Raw genomic sequence first — 20,036 nt, forward strand, 5'->3', positions numbered from 1 at the left:
TAGCTATGTGCCCATAGGCAGTTCAGCAGAAGATATCTATAAGCTGCGTGTTCTTTTTTCTTTATTTCTTTACTTCTACTGGGTTCAAAATAAATAGATGCCAGATTGTAGTGCTATGTGCAGTGACCACAATAACCACATAATTTTCTCCCCATCTCCAATTCCATTTTTTTCTAAGTCAGCATCCACAAAACAAATTAGCATTATTAATTTTGCACCAATACAAAAAGAGCCTACCAGATATTACTAGAAAGAAAATGGTGTAAAACATGCCAAGTCTGCCCTCAACTAACACAAAAGTGCAGGACCTTGGTCGAGGGAAGTGTGTCTAAATGATTCCTTAAATATTTTCCTGTTTCCTTGACCATGCTTCCTCTGACTTTGGGGTTAAAAGGAGAAGGAAGAGTTGCAAGGGAGGAAAAAAAAAAAAAAGGATTATAACATGGAAGTTTAAAAACAGTTAGCAATCTTAGAAATGTAGGAATGTCTCTCCCAAATAGATTTATTGGCCCAGTTATTTGCAATGGCTACCTTTGCAAAAAGTATGTTTTCACAATCCATTTGAAAAATAAATCACAGTAGATGGACAATGTCTAGAAAAACATATTGAGTTTTTTTTTCCAGTATATTAACTAAAATACTCATTTCTTTAATGATATGTTTGCTTTTAGATACAAAGGGGGAAATCCACCAAACTATGGAAAATGATAGTATAATATAATTTCAGATATTGCCATATAGAATCCTGCCCACATGACCTCTTTTTAGCCAAGTTGGTGGTTCTGTTGAGAAAGAATATTTATTTATAGACATTGATCATGTATACGTCCTTTTAATTTAAAAGCCAAGATAGCTTTTATCTAGTTATCTTTTGTAGCTTAGAAAATCTGATGATAGGATGAAACATAAAAGTGCCCCCACTCTTGATCACAGTTCCCCTTTCTTTCCACACAAGGGATTGGATATCCATCATTCTGTTCTTTGGTTCCAATCAATAGGAAGATTTCGGACCTTAGTGAACATTTTGATATACCAATTCTAAATATTCCAAGTGTGTGTAGTTCTGAGAAACTATTTTATTTAAAAAAAAAAAAAACCCTGTAAATAAAGAGCATACCACTTACTTCTCTCCTCGCATCTCTAATGTACCCCTGACATGGACTAGAGGAAGAGAAATGATAGAGACTAAGAACCTTCCTATGTACTTCTTGGTGACTAGCACCCTAGGGTCTACGCTCTCTTAAAAAGCACAGAGAATCAATATGGATTTCATGAATGTTCAGAATGTGGATTTTGGCTATTCACAAAATAAATTCCTGTCATATACACGTGTTCAGAAACCATTTCACGTATGACACTGCATTTCTTAAACCATCACAGTGGACGTTTTATGGGTTGAACTGGAAGTATTAAACACCGAAGGAAAATGCTGTAGGATCTTGCAGCGTTTAAGCCTTTTCAGAATAATCTAGTAATGTTAGTGTTAATTCAAATGGATTGGCGCTAGCTGACCTCCCAGTTACTGCCAGCTCTCCAGTTCTCCGAAGTTGCTGAGTGTTGAAGGAGTGACAAATATTTAGTATATTGAGGCAACTTAATCTTCAAAGCTTAGAAAGCAGTAAACAAAATAACTCCTTTTAGCAGTTTTCAGAAAGAAATCGGGATCTCAGATCTCCGGTTATACAACGTAGCGTTTGATTTGGTGTCCTCATCCAGCCTTCCGTTAAACCGTAATGTTCCCACTTGGGGAGACATTAGAGGAAGTGAAGGTTCACTTCCTACTCTCAGGAAGATCGGCCAAGAAATTCATAGCTCCTGAAGATGATTCTGCTTGACTGACTGTTAAGTGAAGATTTTATTAAGTGAGAATTCTTCAACACAAATTCTCATAATTTTCTTTCACGACTTGCCTGTTTCTCCTGTAAACATGGTTTCTCCATAGGCTGGTTGTTATCTCCAGTAGTGAAAGGAAGCAGTTTGTATTGACTTTTAGGTGAATGGAAAGATGAAGCTAAATATGCAAGTAATAACTAAGGATTCACAAGAAAGTAAAAAAAAAATGCTATAAGAATTTTAGTAAAAATAAAGATTAAATAGGTAAAAACGTAGATAACTATTTCTAAACATCGGAAGTAAAAGGAGAGATGTACTCATAATGGCTATAAATATACTAAAGATGAAAATTCTAAAACTTGTGTATCTATTAACCAAGGTATAAACTAAATGAAATATACCAAATATAAAGTAAATGAAATAAACCATGTATTTTTTCTAGTGATTTCTTTTTTCTTTTTGTCTTTTTGTTGTTGTTGTTGTTGTTGCTATTTCTTGGGCCGCTCCCGCGGCATATGGAGGTTCCCAGGCCAGGGGTTGAATCGGAGCTGTAGCCACCGGCCTACGCCAGAGTCACAGCAACACGGGATCCGAGCCGCATCTGCAACCTACACCACAGCTCACGGCAACGCCGGATCGTTAACCCACTGAGCAAGGGCAGGGACCGAACCCGCAACCTCATGGTTCCTAGTCGGATTCGTTAACCACTGCGCCACGACGGGAACTCCTCTAGTGATTTCTGAAATTCAATTTACTCAACTAATGAACTCAGGGTTCAGATTTTTTCATAGGTAATTCATGTTTTTTATATGGGCTTTAGCATTATAATTTCAATTATTTATTCATACAGCTATGAACTCAGCATTTACTGTGGACAGTTATGTACTGGGCCCAGTTCTAGGAACCTGGGTTACATTAGAGAACAAAACAGGCAAAAGTTTTGTCTTCCTGGAACTTACAAGTGAATGAGGAGAAATAGACAATAAAGAATAAAGATAAGTAAATTACACAGCATATTAGATAATGTGTAAGTATTATGCAAAATAAGATAAAGGAGATTGAGAGTGGGAACTTCAGTTTGCAATATTAAATTGGGTGGCCAAGTCCTTGAGAAGGTAATATTTGACCTGATGGAGGGAATGGAGCAATTTGGAATAAAAGTGCTCACACCAAAATTTAACTCTAAATAAATTTAATTCCAATAAGACATGCATTAAGTAATATGATAATGTAATAGTGTTCTCTGATGTAACATTTAAGATTCATCATGATATTTGATTATTTCTAACTCAATGCGATAAAATAAGAGTAATGATTAATATTGTGAAACAAGTATTTTATTTATAGTTTGTGTTTCTAAGACAGGTTAATTGCAACAAGATGTTTAAAAACATACACAATAAACTCAAAGTGTCAAACAATGAAGTTTTTAAAAACACGTGAGCACATATATGTCATGCATGTGACTCTATATACTCTGCCAAGAATAAACCAGATAGATAGTAAATAAAATAACAGTGTCTTCCTTGACTATAGGAATGCTTGTGTTTACACATATGTTATTTAAATATGAACTGATAGAATCGGAAATAATTCTGAAAGTAAAAATTCTTGTTCCTAATACTGTTTTATGAACACTTAGAGCAATACATAGTCTGTCTTATGTATCTGTCCTAGAAAAATGGAAAATTCTCAATTCTATGTTTAATTTATTGCTCCTCTTCTAATACCATAGAAGTGTTAAGCTGAATTACGAACTAATTAGCTCAGAAGTCCAGGGATTGAATTTCTGTTTCATCACTTACCAGCTGTGTGTCCATAGCATATAACTAAACCTAATTGGGCCTATTTCCTCAACTATAAGAGGGAGGTTCATAACTCTCAGAGTTGTTGAGTAAAACAATGTGTTCAGAGAGGTTGGTATATTATAAAAAAATCATATATTCTAGATTCATATCTTGTGTTTTTTAAATTGGTCAGTACTCAGTACTAGAATAACTGAGTATAAACAACTGAAGACCAGCCAGAAGCCATGTAAAATATCAGACATTATAGTATCTCGGTGATTTTTTTTTTTTTTTTTTGGCTGTCATGGTAACTCTGAGAAAGGAAAAAGCTTTGTGGCACCTTGTACTGGGAGAGTTCTGGAAGCCATTATAAAAGAGGGCAGAACTTTAAATGGATCCAAAAATATAAAATTTGGGTTGGAAGAAAAGAAGTAGGAGATCCTGTTGTGGCTCAGCGGGTTAAGAACCCTACTTAGTGTCCACGAGGATGCGGATTTGATCCCTGGCCTCACTCAGTGGGTTAAGGATCCAGTGTTGCTGCAAACTGCGGTGTAGTTTGTAGGTACGGTTTGCATCTGGTGTTGCTGTGGCTGTGTCATAGGCCTCCAATTTGACCCCTAGCTTGGGAACTGCCATATGCCTCAGGTGCGGCCAGAAAAAGAAAAAGAAAAAAAAAAAAAACAAAAAGGCAGACTATTCCTGAAGTAAACTAGTGACTTTGGTGAGCATCAGTAGGAGGGGATTTGTTCAAAAGGCACAGTATTGGAAGGACCTTAACTGTCCATTCTTCTGTTGTAACAGTGCAATTCAGGTTGTGTTGCTACAGACATGTGTCCTTTGATTTGATAAACTCCTAAGATACACACTTTACTACACATCTTTTCACTGAATTTTACTTCGCAGATGCCTATTAATATTTTATTTTATTATTATTATTTTTTTTTGTCTTTTTAGCTATTTCTTGGGCCGCTCCCGCGGCATATAGAGGTTCCCAGGCTAGGGGTTGAATCGGAGCTGCAGCCACCGGCCTACGCCAGAGCCACAGCAACGCGGGATCCGAGCTGCATCTGCAACCTACACCACAGCTCACGGCAACGCCGGATCGTTAACCCACTGAGCAAGGGCAGGGACCGAACCCGCAACCTCATGGTTCCTAGTCGGATTCGTTAACCACTGCGCCACGACGGGAACTCCCTTATTAATATTTTAAAAGCCCATGTAAAATGTCTCCCTTCTAAGGGAAATATCCCCTGACAACTTATTTATTTAACAAACACATAATCATCATAGGGTCTTCACTTATGCACTTATCATCATGTGTCGCATTTGCAAAATATATGTTCATACCAGAACACTTTTGCATAATGTTCACTGTAGAGCCTAAAATTTGTTCTAAACAAAGACGTTCTAAGCCTGTGGCACCATAATATTCTATTGTTATTATGAAAAAATAATTACTAGTTCAATTCATCAAGTCACTGTCTTGAAGAACTACACTAGGAATAAAAAGCTCTCCAGATGTTGAAAACATACTGGTTGAGCAATTGAAACTCTGATACATTGCTGGTGGGAGTATAAATTAGTATAAACACTTTTGAAAACTGTTTGGCAATATCTGGTAAAGCTAAATGTATGTCTACTTTATGACCCACCAATTCTATTTTTAGCTCCATTGTTATACTCAAGAGAACTAAATAATTTTAGAATTACAAATTTTAAAGTACTAGGTAAAAGCGTAATTATTACTTCTATTGCCAATTTTATAGTAATTGTAGTCATTTTTTTGAAAAGCAATTTCAAAGCATTTTGGCCATGAGATATTATTAATTTATTAATTATTCCAATTTAACTAAAGATTAAAATGTAGCATAATTTAACACCAATAGAAGTACGATTTATCAAACAAGCTCTTTCTCAGTATTCAAGAACTGATATCCCCGTGCTAAGTACTTTGCAGAACTCAAAGAAAGTAGGAGGCAAGTCTCTATTTTAAATAAATGTCTATTTTTAATGGAAATTACCCCCAAGAAATTGATTCCATGGCAAAAGATGATTTATTGTACAAATAAAAGACAGTATTCCTAAGGAAGACTGAATATGCAGAATAAGGAGATCAATATAGAACCCAAAGTCTTTTCTTGTGCTTAAATACATTAATATTGTGATTTTTCACATCTACTCATTTAAAAAATATTTTCGAAGAGTTCCCTTCGTAACTCAGCTGTTAATGAACCCAACTAGGGTCCACGAGGATGCTGGTTTGATCCCTGACCTCCCTCAGTGGGTTAAGGATCTGGCGTTGCGTGAGCTATGGTGTAGGTCACAGATGCAGCTTAGATCTGGCGTTGCTGGGGTTGTGGCAGAGGCCAGCAGCTGTAGCTCTGATTTGACCCCTTGCCTGGGAACCTCCATATGCTGCAGGTACAGCCCTAAAAGCAGACACAAATAAATAAATAAAAATAAAAAACATTTTTGAGTGCTGCTCAGTTCTAGGCACTGTCTTAGAGGTGCTTTGGGTAGATCAGTGTCCCAAACAGGTAAAGATGACTTCCCTCATGGAACTAGAGAGTGAAGCAGGTAACAATTTGTAAACATAATAAATAAAAGTTGACGATGTCATAGAAAGTGAAGAGTACTCTGGGAAAAGGGGGAAATGGAGCAAGAGAGGAAGGCCTCTGAGAGGGACAGGGTTGCAATTTTCTTTATGGTAGCTAGGAAAGCCCTGGCTGGGAAAATGAGGCATGACCAAAGGCTTCAAGGAAGTAAGGAAGAAATACCTCCTTATTCATTCCTAAAGAGTTTAAAGAGTGATACAGAAATACACAGACCACTATACCTAAGGAATGAAACAAGAATCTTCCAGAAGAGCCATGGGGCGGAGCCAACTGAATCTGGGGATATAGTTAAATCATATTCATAAAGATTAAGTTCTGAGATAAAGCAGATATAGCAGCTATAACAGAGGGGCAGAGACATGTCTCATAAGAGTGAGAAAAAGAAGTGTGAACTCAGGTCTCTGTTTACTTCTGTGCTACTTTCGCTAACATTTCCTTGAGGAGGAAATGTTGTTCCCTTCTTTCCCATTCCTAGAATGTATCAAGTGTCTGAAATACAGGTGTGTGTCATTAAAATTGGTTAAATGAACTGACAAATAGTGCTAGACTACAGTTGAGGTTTGTAAGCATAAATATAAAAAATCATGAAAAAGTTTCAATTATCTCTCATCTTGAGTTCTCTGAATAAAACATTGTTATAGGCAAGGATTATATTTTACACACTGTGCTTATTCTACAACAGACAAGTTATTATTACAACAGAACTATTACTTAATAATTCCTTCCGCTAATGAATGGAAAAAAACAAAAAAAAATATACTTACTCATTCTTATTGACTGAACCACATATTCACATTGACTGAACCAGGTATACTCCCAAAGAGTATTACCTATTTTTGGAAGCTAAGCTGTCCAAAAACCATTATGTGTGCTTTATGAGACCTTGACAAAATATGATTCATGTTTCAAGAAATGACAGTCTTGTGCATAGTTTTTTTTAGGCTCAGACGTGACCAATAAAGGACAACATATTAAAACGTTCGCTTTGAAAAATAACCACAATGTCAAAAATCACTGAAGAAAAAGAAATAGACATTTAATAAAGATCATATTTAAAGAGATATGAGGATATTTAAAGGGATATTCTCTTCCTCCTTTTTTTTAGAGGAAGAGAATCCTAACCCACTATATAGGAATCACTGAAACATGAAATTTCTTATAATTATTACCTAGGCTGATACTATTTTTTTAAACTGTGATTGATTTATTTTATAGCTGGCCCACTGGTGGCAGAGGGTAGTAGTAGTGGCAGCAACTGAATTTTAACTGTCAAAAGAGGCAGTATGACTCCAATTATCGATAAGTTAACCTAAAAGCAATGAGTCATAAGAAGTGAATATTGAAAGAACATTTTACAAAGGAAATAAAAACAGTAAAACATCAAAGTCAAAAATCCTACTCATTTTTACAGAGTAGCTCCGGAAGATTTTAACAAATACTGCGCCCCCCAGTGGTTGTTTTGAGTGACTTTTTTTATTTTCTTGTTACATGAGCTCCCAATTTTGCAGCTTCATTATTTGGGGAAACCCCAGGAAAGTTCAAATTGTCTGTAACTAGGAAGAAGTCAGGAGGCTGATTCAATGTGATTGTCCAATTTCATGCTTGCAGAAAGAATGATGCCAGGGATGATAGAGCGCCTAGTATATGACGTTTAAGTTCAGGCCCGACAAGATAGGTTCACAAAAGGGCAATCATGCTTGATTCATCTGATTGCCAGGCTGGAAATGAAAGAAAAGCAGTGACATAATTACCCCAGTTTCTCCAGATCTCCAGTACAGTACAGCACAGATATTAAGCAAAGCTAGTCCTCAGAACAACTGCAGTGCATAATTTAAAGAGAAAAAAAATTGCTGCTTTAACAAATAAAAGAAGGCTTACAAAATCAAAAACAAAGGAGTTTTCTGGAATATATTTTGCTTGCAAACAGAATAGGCGACAGTCCAGAAATAAACGTCATTTGGTGAGAGAAGAAAAACAGGGGATCTGAACCAGGAAACTGGGATGGTGTCTCTGTTGGCTCCAGGCAATCTGTGACCTTGGTCAGATTCCATGGCCTCAGCTGTCTCACCTGTGAAACAAAGGGTTAGTGGAGAACATGCATCCAGGGTAGGATCAGAGGCAAGGAGGTATCAGTATCCAGCTCATACGAAAGAATCAAATTTATGAAAGCAAAATTAGCTGGTGATCAAAAAGTAGAGGAGAAATGTGGCTGATAGAGAATGCAAATTCATCCTAATCCATTTGAAATCTAGCAGAAAATTAGTAGAGACAGTTTCTTCTAGAAAGAAAAAATGAAGCCTATCATTCTGTCTCTGAATTTCCTCCACTGTAGTCTCCTTCCATCTTCTCTATCATCACCTTTTTTTTTTCCTACTTTCTGTTTCCGGTAACCATGGTGATGCTCCCTCCCAGCAACCTTCTTCACAGCAGGCCCTTTTGGTACACATGGAACTTTGCTCCATTCACTGATGCACAGAGCTAACAATGCTGTAAAAATTAACTTATTTATGTTAATATTTTTCCTGTCCCTTTTGTCCAGGAAATAAATACAGGGAATTATGCCACACTTAACCTCCCTACATACGGGGCACTGTAAAACAGTGATATTCAATTGTTAATTTCAGTTGCTAACATAAAGGGGGTACTGATTATGCCAGAGATTCAATTTCCTGCTTTGGTCCTCAGGGGCTGTAAAATCCCAATCCTCAAGCCGGTTGCCACCTCCTTTGGCTTTGGCATGTAAATGGAATAAAATTGTCCCCAGAAGTCACATCTATAACCTGGTTTCCTAATCCTCTTTGTTTTTCTGCTGCATTCTCCCTTGTAAGGAAACCATCGCCAAGTGTATAATTATCACAAGTTGCAAGGGGATGGAATGTTCCATAAGAAAATATATGTAAATACATGCATTTCTCTAATGAACGCATTTATTTTGGAATATAAATAAGCGATATGTGATACTCAGTTTTTAAAATATCATTAGTAACTGCCAATGACAAAAGAAACCCTGATGTCATAAATGCAGATAATAAAAATTTCCATAAACTATCATTCAGTCATGTCCAGTTTGTGTAGCTCAACTTATTTGTAATCATATATGGAGGAAAAGGGTTTCTCTATTTAAGCAAGGGGTGTGTGTGTGTGTGTGTGTGTGTGTGTGCGTGTCTGGCTTTAACACAAAGGAGAACAGATGATGACATTCATAGGCTTATAGACTCGACTCCTGGGGACACACTTGGATGGAAGCAATTAAGATGCCTGTCAGGCATTTGATACCAGAAGCCCCTATGCAAACTGCTAAATCATACGCCAGGGCTACATCTTATTGTCAGTGAATGATGGCGGAACTGGGTGGCTTGTCATCATTCTCGAAAATTCTGAGGCTAGTGAGATCTCTCTCCCTCTCCCACTCGCCTTATTTTCCTTTTCGCCACTGCGGGGACTTTTTCTAATTTGCAGCTTCCCTTTCCCCGACACACACAGACAGGAGCTGGTGGCTTGCAGACTGCGTCTGTCTGGAACTAGAGAGGCAGAGCCAGCCCGCGGAGATAATGCTTGGGGAGAAGGATTCTGCAGCAGTTCTCAAAGGCTAGACTTGGGTGGTATCGCTGCATATGTGCTGGTAATGGTTTGGGGTTTTTTAATGTTTTATTTTGTTTTATCTCGAATCCGTTTTTCAAAGGATCTGCTTTGTGTGATCTCAAAGTAAAATGCTTTCAAATTCCTTACTGGGCTTCCTAAATATTCAAGTACTGCATTTTTTTGTGCTACAGATATCTCACGACATAGATTTATTATCTGCATATAAAGAATGTGTTTGCTTACTGGTGAGTTACAGTTTTTAATGTTTAGTTAATACATCTATATATCAATTTTTTTTTCTTTTGTCTTGTTCCGGTAGATTCTTCAGCTTGTTGTCTCTAACCAAGGAAACATTGATTGGAAACTACTCATTCAGAAAATTAAAAGGTACCCACATGCTTGTTTGGGTGTTTAAATGAAGGAAAAGCAGGGAGGATTTGGAAGGTTTTATTTAAATTAATCTCTCTATTGTTGGTCTCTTATCCTTAACCCTACGTTGATCATTGTCTATAGCATGTATGATTTGCTACGCAGAGAATGCCGTTATTCAAGGCTGTTTCGATTCTAAGATGTCTAAAGAATTGTGTTTTTTTGTCTGTGTTGCATGTTGTTAGCAAATATCAATATTTCTGGCTTCTTGGGGAATATTCATCATTGTAACAGCCTTTAAAAATGTTCCAAATTCTCTCTTAATGAAAAATGCAGTAATTTGAATTTAAAAGAAATATGCTAAGTAATGATTTTATGTGAGGGAATCGTGCTAATAAAGTGATATTTTCTAAAATGGCCATATGCAATAGCTCGCCCTTCCCAGGTAGAATGAGCCCTAGAGGCCAAAGCCCAGGGAATGACTCAGTATTGTTGGGTTTGGTGAATAAAATATTGTTAACTCCTTCACTGATGCTTTAGTCTTTAGCACTGCACGTATTCAAAGGCCAAGGTTGTTAGTTATTGAAAGAACCAATTTTTCATATGCTTTATGCAGCATTGGCAAAATAAGAGAGTCATCCTTCATCTTGCCGTGAAAGTAGTTGAATCATTGATCCTAGGCCTTGTGCCTTACATGAAAAATATTAATTTTCAAATTCAGCATCAGGATGTATATTGACTGGAGCTGCCAATTGTAGGTATTACCTTTCTTTAATTCATTAAGATTATCTTTGACTTTAATATATACGCATGTCAATAAAACAGATATTTGTAATTTGCCTTTAAAAAAAAATGGAAGACATTTTCTGCCTCCCTGAGAAGAAGATCAATACGTCTTTTAAATCTTTCCTTGGCATTCACATAGTCTTCCCCCCTCAAGAGTACCGGTCCAAAATATTTTATGTAGTAAGGCTGCTTTTCTTAAATGTACTTTAAAAATGGCTAATGTTTAACTATGGACCTTGAAATATCAGAAGCATGCAAGTGTACACCTGTGAGCGTGAATATTTGTAGCAGTTAAAGGAGACGATTGCATTGTCCTTGTTTAATTTTCTCTGCAATGTGTAATTATGAGAACCTTAATTTATTCATTCCACAAGCACTTATCAAGAGGCTGGCCGCTGGGGGTACTTACTGTGGGAGAGAGTGAAGGGGCAGATGCCAGTCACCCTCCCTTCCAGAGTGTAGGCAGCATCACATAATATTTTTGCACAGGAAGATGAATTCATTAAATCCCTGTGCTCTCAAAAAAAAAGAAAAAAAGAAAATACATTATTTCAGATACTAAACAAAATCTAATAGACTATGAGATATGTGAAATGTATTGCATTTTTTCTTGAGAAATTACTCAGTGGAATCATGTATGGAATCCTCAAATAGGACTTAACTATTCTTCCTGGATATTGTAAAATCCTTGGAACCATTCTTTCTTTTTAGGTTTCACTCAGAGTAGGTGAAAACATTTCATATTTGGTGAAAAAAAAAATCTCATTGGTATTTTCCCATCTAACTACATTTGTACAGTATACATTTCAGGTGAGAATCTGTTTCCTGAGCTCCAAACTCATTTAGCAACTCATTATATTAATTTTGAACTTTGGGATATTTACATGAACTGGGAAAGAATGAAGTTATTATTTAACCACTGAAAAACATATTCAATATATTGTCAGTAGGAATTAATCAGCTCTGTTGCGATTTATCTGGGTATTGGAGAAGTGGCATATGATCTCGCCAAAAGCCTCTTGATTCCTAAGTTTTCTAGAACTATTTTAAAATTCGTCTTGGGGTCTGTTGACAAATTTTATGTAATAAACCAGAATTTATTCAAATAGTCTGTTACTTTGTCAAATAAGAATAGAATTTGGCTATTGAACTCTTAAGAAAGTCAGGGATACGTATCATGGTTTTTCAGATCAATATCGTCTTGACATTTAGTTAATTCCTTTACTGATGTTTTTTGCTCCTATCTTTAGCACATAGAATAGTGCCTAGACCACAACAGGAGTTCAATAAATATTTATTTGATGGATAAATGAATTTATCAACATTTTCCCCCATTACTTTCTTGTTCTTGATTTTCATGAGACTACAAACTGTAAAACAGGCATTTGGTACATTTTTTTTTTTTCAGTTACGCAAAATCTTCCTTACGTGTCTCTAATTAATCAAAATGAATTTGATAATTAATACCACGTAGAAAATCAGGCAAATCATTGTAAACATTTCTTCAAGCTCTGTGGAAAAGGATTTTTCTGGTTTTAGGTTAAGATGGAAAGAATTTTTGAAATGTCCCCTTTCCCTTTCATCAGCTAGAAGAAAAGACGCCAAACTGCAGCATGAGTTTTGCTTTGTGGATGCTTCCTAAATACCACTCCAGGCTTGGCATGGTTTACTGCCCTTCACGTCTTCAGCTAAAATTTTGCTGCAGCAGATGGGGGTTGGGGGGGATGACCGCTCTCTCTCTCACTCAATGTAATACTAGGAATGATGTCATAATCTTCTTAAGTGCTTGGTTGCTTATTATGGACTACTAAGTATGACATCATCATATATATATATGCATACATACATACATGTATAATCTATAAGGAAACTTCTAGAATCATAATAGCTTTAGGGAATGCTATTCTTTCTTGTCATTTGTTTTTATTCATAAACTATCGTTTTTTGTTATTAACTATGTGCTAGATAATATCCTAAGCTCTTAACATATGTTATTGCATTTTAACTCTTCCTATAGTTCTGGGAGGTGGGTATGGTCTCCATTTTATGATTGAACTGAGATTCCAATTGGACAGTCAACACAAATCTGGCCCACAGTCCTTCATAATTACCACAGCACACTATATTTTTTTCTAGTAGACTTTTTGGCTCATAAACATTATTTTAATGTTTTATTATATACAATATATAAATATTATTGAAGTAAGGTTAAAACAGTATGCTCATAGATTCTTGTTTTTATATATAAGGTAGGAGTGAATATGCCTTCAAAATACCTTAATGTTCAAGTTCTGCTATACTTTATATTTTTAACATATATTTAACCTGAGGATTTTTATTTTTGATGGAAGAATGTCAGAGATAAATTAGAAAGTTTCGAAATAAGGATTCAAACAGCATCTCCTTTGTCATTACAATAAAATCATATTACTGAATTGCAATGTCTATATGAGAAAATTAGCCAGAGAATTCAAGTGCTAAATAGTGTAACTGATGCCATGTCTTGCAAAGTTTTTTTTAAATTAAAAAATAATAATAATTTTTTGAAATAATGGAAGAAGTTTCAAATGGCCAAAATAGGTAACTAAGCAAAGAACAGTATGAAAATACCACATTCAACCTGAAGTACAGCTAACTAACTGAGGAGAATAACTGAGGGCACTGAGAGTTACACAAATATGTATCAGGATGCTCTGCTTGGAAAGGAGTATATACAGTAGAACACCTTCTGAACCCAGTTGGGTGCAGCAGATGAAAACCAGGAAGTAGCACCCCTGCTCACTGGTGCCATCACAGACACATGAATAATTTCGTAAGGGAGTTCATTGCAGAGCAGGGTTACTAACAGTTGAGAAGAGATTCAGCAGTGGAGGATGAGTCTCTTGAGGTGGAACTTAGGGCTGAAGAGAAGTATTCAGAGAGAGAGAATGCATAGAGGAGCCCCAGGAAGAACAAACACCATTAGCAAAGAAACCAAAGGAAGTGAACATGCATGGAAAGGATAGACTGATCTCATTTGTATTCTAGAATGCAGGGCAGGAAAAGGGGATTCTTAGAAGATGATGGAAAGGTACCTGAAGAATGTTAGGTTGTACCATACAAAATGCCTAAATAGTCTTCCTGTTTGAGCTACAAAATAAAAATTTAATTCAGGGCAACCTAATACCTTGGCAGAGGACCATAAATGTCAAGTTGAGGAAATTTTTTCTGTGTACACTGAAAAGCTATTGACTGCATTTTGAGCAGGAGACCACAACGACCTAAACTGTGTTTTCAGAGCACTTACTTTATAGCTCTATAAGAGAAAGGGTTGTGTGTGGGAGCATATTGAAGAAAGCATCACTTTGGAAGCTGTCATAGGGTAATCCAGTAAAAAATAAAGGCTCAGAGAGGATATTGACAGTGGGCATTCAAAAAGAGGTCATGAAACTGAATGATGTCTCTGAGCTCAAAATTCCTGCACTGAGAATAGCAACTGTTTGATTGGTGGGAGGGATGAAAAACAGAAGGGTTCAATGCTGACTCTAATGTTTGAATTTGACAACTGGAAAAATAAGGGGAGAAAGGGAGGTAAAAGCTGCTTGAGGAAAGGGCCCCCCTTTTATTTTTAGTGTGTTTCTAGTCTCTAACAGACAGCCTCGTATAGTGGACAGCCAGTGCCTGCTGACTGAATGAGTAGCATTAAAAATGAAGGGGCCAGTTTAGGCCATGATGGCTGGATATAGAGGGACTGGTCTGGTGGATCGCATAGCTTGTAGATCCAAAGCTGAGAAGAGAAACTAGGGAACTAGGATGTGGATGACATTATCAAGAAAAATGAGAAGACCAGAGAGACAACTCTGGATGGTGTTCACATTTAGCATGCCGAGTGAGGGACAGATTGACAAAGTTAAAGGAAGATTTTTTTTAAGCAAATAAAAAAGAAGACAGTTGAAGTAATAGACAACACGGCTACAGCTCAAATTCTCCAGAAAAATTAAAGCATGAGAATAAATAAATAAAAGACTGCTGGATTTATTATTCATTTTAGTAATGTTTTCTAAGAACCATAAATCCAGATTTTGTAAAATATGTAAAATTTAGAAGAGTATAAGGAGAGAAATAGTAGCCATCCACAGTTATACAATTCAGAGATGATTGTTAACACTTTCTGAACCTTTTAGCTTATTCCTTTTTGTCTATTGCATATAAATATACATAATCAGGATCAGAATGATACAACTTGAATTCTGCCTTTTTTCTACTCAGAGTATTTTAAGCATCTCTTGCAATATTTTGCCTCCTGCAAAATGTTCTATCATGTAGACATTGGACATGTTTATTTCTCATTGTTCTCAATTTTTCACCGTCCTAATAATGCTGCAATGGAATATTTTGTGCATTACTCCTACATGATATTTCGAATTATTCCCAATGGATATTTCCTAACAGCAGAATCACTGTGTTCTGTATTGTCAGAGTCCTGGTCAGATATAATTTGCTGGTTTCAAAATTAGCCTCAGCTTTCCTCCAAGAAAGGGAATCTAAAATTACGTTAGCACCTGCCATGTGCCAGCCTCTGTGACAGGCACTTTAATTATCACAGTGATTCTGATGTCGATTCTTTTATCTCCACTTAAAAAATGAAAGACTGGGGACTGAGAAAATTGCACAAGTTTTAGGACCAGTTTTGAATCTGGGTCTGACTCAAACAAGTCCGCTAGTGGGGACAGAAGCAAGATCTTGAGACATGAATAACTCAATAAGGATATGAAAACAATAGGAGAACATGCTTAAGAAGGCCAGGGATCAAGGGAAAGAGAGAGAAAATATGTAAAATGTATAAGGGCGGTGGCTGCAGGGAGGCTTCTTTCTTACTCACATGCAAAGTCCTAAGCTGAAGGGAGGGGATTGCTAGGGACCAGAGTACTATGTATATAAGCAGAAGGACACACTTTCAAAGCAAGGTCGTACTGGAAAGGAAATAAAGAGCACAGACAAGGTTTCAGCCATGGCAAGAAAAATTCGTCTTTTCTACAGATCCAAGTGAGAGAAAAGAGAATGAGATTTTATAATGGTAAAGATATGGGGACCTTACATATCATCCAGACTTATTCACACTGGAAGACAGTTCACTTACTCATTCAGTGAATATTTACTGAACACCAATTCCATGCCTTTTTCCTGACCTACTGGAGTTTCCTTTTAAAAGAGGAAAATAATCAATGGCTAAACAAAATTAAAAGATTACTGAGTCAACTATACAGGGAACACACGGATTATAAGGTGTAAGAGTAAATATCGGGAAATAAGCTTCACAAACTTTACAGCAGAGATGAACATGTACTAAGGATAAACTAAGGGTCTTATTAAAATGCAGATCTGGGAGTGTCTGTTGTGGTGCAGCAGAAATAAATCTGACTAGGAACCGTGAGGCTGCGGGTTTGATCCCTAGCCTCACTCAGTGAGTTAAGGATCCAGTGCTACTGAGAGCTGTGGTGTAGGTCACAGATAATGCTCGGATCTGGTGTTGCTATGGCTGTGGTATAGGCCAGCAGCTGTAGCTCTGATTCGACCCCTAGCCTGGAACCTCTGTATGAGGCAGGCACAGCCCTAAAAAGACAAAAGACCAAACAAACAAACAAACAAACAAAAAGGCAGATCTGGAATCAGTGGGTCTGAGTTGGAGCCTGAGATTTTATATTTTGACAAGCTCCCATGTGAGTTTGATGCTGCTGGACCATGGACAGTGCTTTGATTAGCAAGAGGTTAAGAGGCAGGTGTCCAGACCCCCCCCGCCCCCGCCCGCCCAAAAAAAAAAAAAAAAAAAAATAGAACGATTGGAGCCAAGCTGTTATGAGCAAGTCAAATGTAAACCCTTCTCTTTGCACAGCAGCACTGCATACATTTAAACCTCCTTGATGGTGACAGGGATATTTGTCCCTCTTTTAAGCTGGAATTGTCCAGCCAGTTATTTTATGAAAGATCCATTAAACTAATGAGCTACTGACATTTCATTCTTTCTGCCCATGTTCAATGCTTATTATGCCGTATAATGAATTCTTGTGGTTCAAGTTTGGGGATGAGACTGCGTCTAATCCAGAACCAGTTTCTTATTCCAGTTCTGTTCCCTGCTTCATGATTTCTTTGGACTTTTAACCTCCTCTCTGCCTGGATGTTCAGCACAGTACTGGTACAATTCTCTGGCCCCCTAGCTCTTGACATCCCTTTGTGCTTAGTAGTGAAGCTTCCTGATTTTCACATCCCATCTTCTTGCCACCCACATTGTAATGCAAGCCTTGGGGGACTTTGCTTAAAGTCACAGGAGGCTGTTGAGGATAATCTCTGATTTAATGAATGCATTTTTTCCCCACAAAGTCACGTCCCTTTGGAAGGCTCTTTTGGTTGGTGACAGCAACCTGCATTCCTCTGGAGAAAGGATGCATGTGTTTGTAGACAGAGTGTTCAGAGGGGCTGAGTGTTCACACGAAGCCCTGACAGACTTCATCTGGAGGAGTGTTATCTTTCTGCCTCCACTGCTGGGGCTGCAATCCTCAATCTTCCCTTGTAGCTGTAGGAACATGGGAACCTTTCCTTGTTTGGTTCCTTCCACACCACACTTTTCAGCTATGAAATACCTAAGAAAATAACAAATCAAATACACACAACATACTCATCATGAAGGAAAAACAGCTGAAGTGCATATTAAGTATCTTTGATGTTCTTATACTTATTAGCATTTATCCCTTGCTTAAAAGCCTGATTTAATCTCTAGACTATATCATGACCAGATCTTTAGACCTTGTCACTATCATTTTGTAATTTGGCATTTACTTTAACAGCCAAGTAAGCATAGCAGTGTCATCATAAACTTTAAAAATTACACGAAGGGAGTTCCCATTGTGACTCAGCAGGTTAAGAACCCAACTAGTATCCATGAGGATGCGGGTTTGATCTCTGGCCTCACTCAGTGGGTCGGGGATCCAGCATTGCCATGAGCTCTGGTATAGGTCACAGACTTGGCTTGGATCCCAAATTGCTGTGGTTGTGGCGTAGGCTGGCAGCTGCAGCTCCAATTGGACCCCTAGACTGGGAGCTTCCATATGCCACGGGTGTGGCCCCAAAAAGAAAAAGAAAAAAGAAAAAGATTCCAGTGAAATATCAAATCAGTTCTCATATGAACGGAAGTCAACTTAAATTGAAAACCACATTTCTTCAAAGAGAAGACTTGGGAAATATCCTTGAGGAGAGAGACCATGCCTTAAAGCATCTTAGTATTTCCTCTTGACTATACAGAAAATGCTTCTTAGTGCATATGCCAAGTTGAAGGTAAGAAAACGAGTGTGTGCAATATGTGAAACTCTAGTCTTTTGATAATGGATAGTCTGGTCTTCCTTGCATAGTCAAACTGGAATTGGTAAAATTTTCAGAATTTGAATGCCATGCCTATGCCCTACACCATTCAGTCAGTTGGTAAGAGGCTCAGAGTAGACAGAATAATCTCTGATATTTCTGAAGTAAACTCTCCCCTCTCTCTCAAAAAAAAAAAAAAAAAAAAGTCTGAATCAGTCCTCAATTTTTGTGGATTCTGTTTGAGTCTGCCTCAAATGGTTTACATTAACCTTTCTTCAGATTCTCTCTGGTGTTAATGACTCTGGATTATGACCATTTAAAGCAGTGGAAGTACATTGATCCACATCTGGCAATTGTTAAAACAAAGCTACTCCATGTAACAAATTACAACTAAAATATATTCTTCGCTTTGTATAGGAACTTTTAGGAAATGATGTTTCTTTTTAGGAAGATATTATAGTTTATTTCCAAGGTGAAGAATGTTTGTACTTCGTTTTCTTTAAAAATATTGTCTTGCTCATTGTAGCATTTTCACATGGTAAGAGTTCATGGGTACATATGCAGGATAAGATGCAACAAATAGGTATTTAGGATTTTTCTCACATAGTGCCTAAGAGTAACTGCTAGCACAATTTTGAGTATAGCTGCAGGTGAATTTGAGACATCTCAGAATCTAAAAAAAAATAAAATAACTGCACTGCCGATACTTTAAATAGTTGGGGACAGAAGTCCCTAAAATGACTGACCTTCCAAGACTATATTGGTACTTGAGAAAATATGAGATCTAACAATGAGAAAAATCCTTAATCAATCATACAAGCCCTCTCTAGTCCTGAATAATTTATAAAACCCTGGTTACACAGCTGTACTTTTCCTCTGCAAGGTGGTAAATAGTCCAATAAATCAAAGGGATATCATAAATATAATATATAGCTTAATATGTGCATGCGTTTTTAGTTCTACTTTGTATGTTATGCTCACAACAAGACCCGGGAGGTAGACTTTGGGTTATAAAATTGTTAAAATGATGTGACCAGCTAAGAGGTTGCATTTAAATAGAAAAAAAAATTGGTACCTCTTTTTAAGTAATACAAAGTTATTTTCTAATATAGGACATTGCAAAGCTCACAACAATCTCTGGAATGAGAATGACAGATCTTGTTATATGTATTACAGATGACAGAACTCAAGTTTGAAGGATGCAATGACCTACCCAAGTCATTCCACTAAAAAATGGTAAACCTGGGCTCATATCCTTATTCAGGCCCTGAAACCTTTACTTTCTACTACTATGCAGCCAAAACAGATAGAATGAGTGTATTGTCCTAAATCTAGACTATTTCAACAATGCACTGACTTGATCGCTAAAGTGAAAAACCCATTTCAGGGTTGCTGTGGCCTCTACTAAATGGATTGTCCTGCTTTCCCAAAAGACTCCTGCTCTTTAGAATCCTAGATGAGCATGGCATGGAGCTCAGTAAATACTAGTGAAGATAGCAGTTATTACTGAAATGGTTTTAAACTTTTCAATATGAAAAGGAGATGTCTAAATATATATCATAGAAAATGTAATCTTGTTGATTTTAAAAACATTTGATAGAATGTTTTTAAATTTGTCGTTTAGTTCTAAATTTCACAGAGTTTTAAGCAAGTGGTAGATAACTCACCAAGAACCCAGGATCACAAAGAAAAATGATTAAAGCTTCAGAAATTTAGGTCTATAGAGAAATAT

General features: G+C 36.9%; 1 protein-coding gene across 50 annotated transcripts in view; it reads left to right on the top strand.

The window, feature by feature from the left end:
• The window catches only part of MAP2 (microtubule associated protein 2), a 300,883-nt gene that overhangs the window by 140,234 nt on the left and 140,613 nt on the right, over nt 1-20,036 (top strand). For 33 of the 50 annotated variants that reach the window (XM_021074986.2, XM_084998926.1, XM_084998929.1 and 30 more), the window contains exon 3: nt 10,137-10,204. The gene's annotated coding sequence lies outside the window, so the exon portion shown is untranslated. Of the gene's footprint in view, nt 1-9,707; nt 9,858-10,136; nt 10,205-20,036 lie in introns of those variants that run through there. The other 17 variants (XM_005672144.4, XM_013984448.3, XM_021075004.2 and 14 more) reach the window with 1 other exon arrangement.

Source organism: Sus scrofa, chromosome 15 (assembly GCF_054392235.1).
Source record: "Sus scrofa isolate SSC_HxYL_T2T_F1_AM1 chromosome 15, Sscrofa_HxYL_maternal_Yorkshire_Landrace_v2.0, whole genome shotgun sequence".
Classification (NCBI taxonomy): Eukaryota; Metazoa; Chordata; class Mammalia; order Artiodactyla; family Suidae; genus Sus; species Sus scrofa.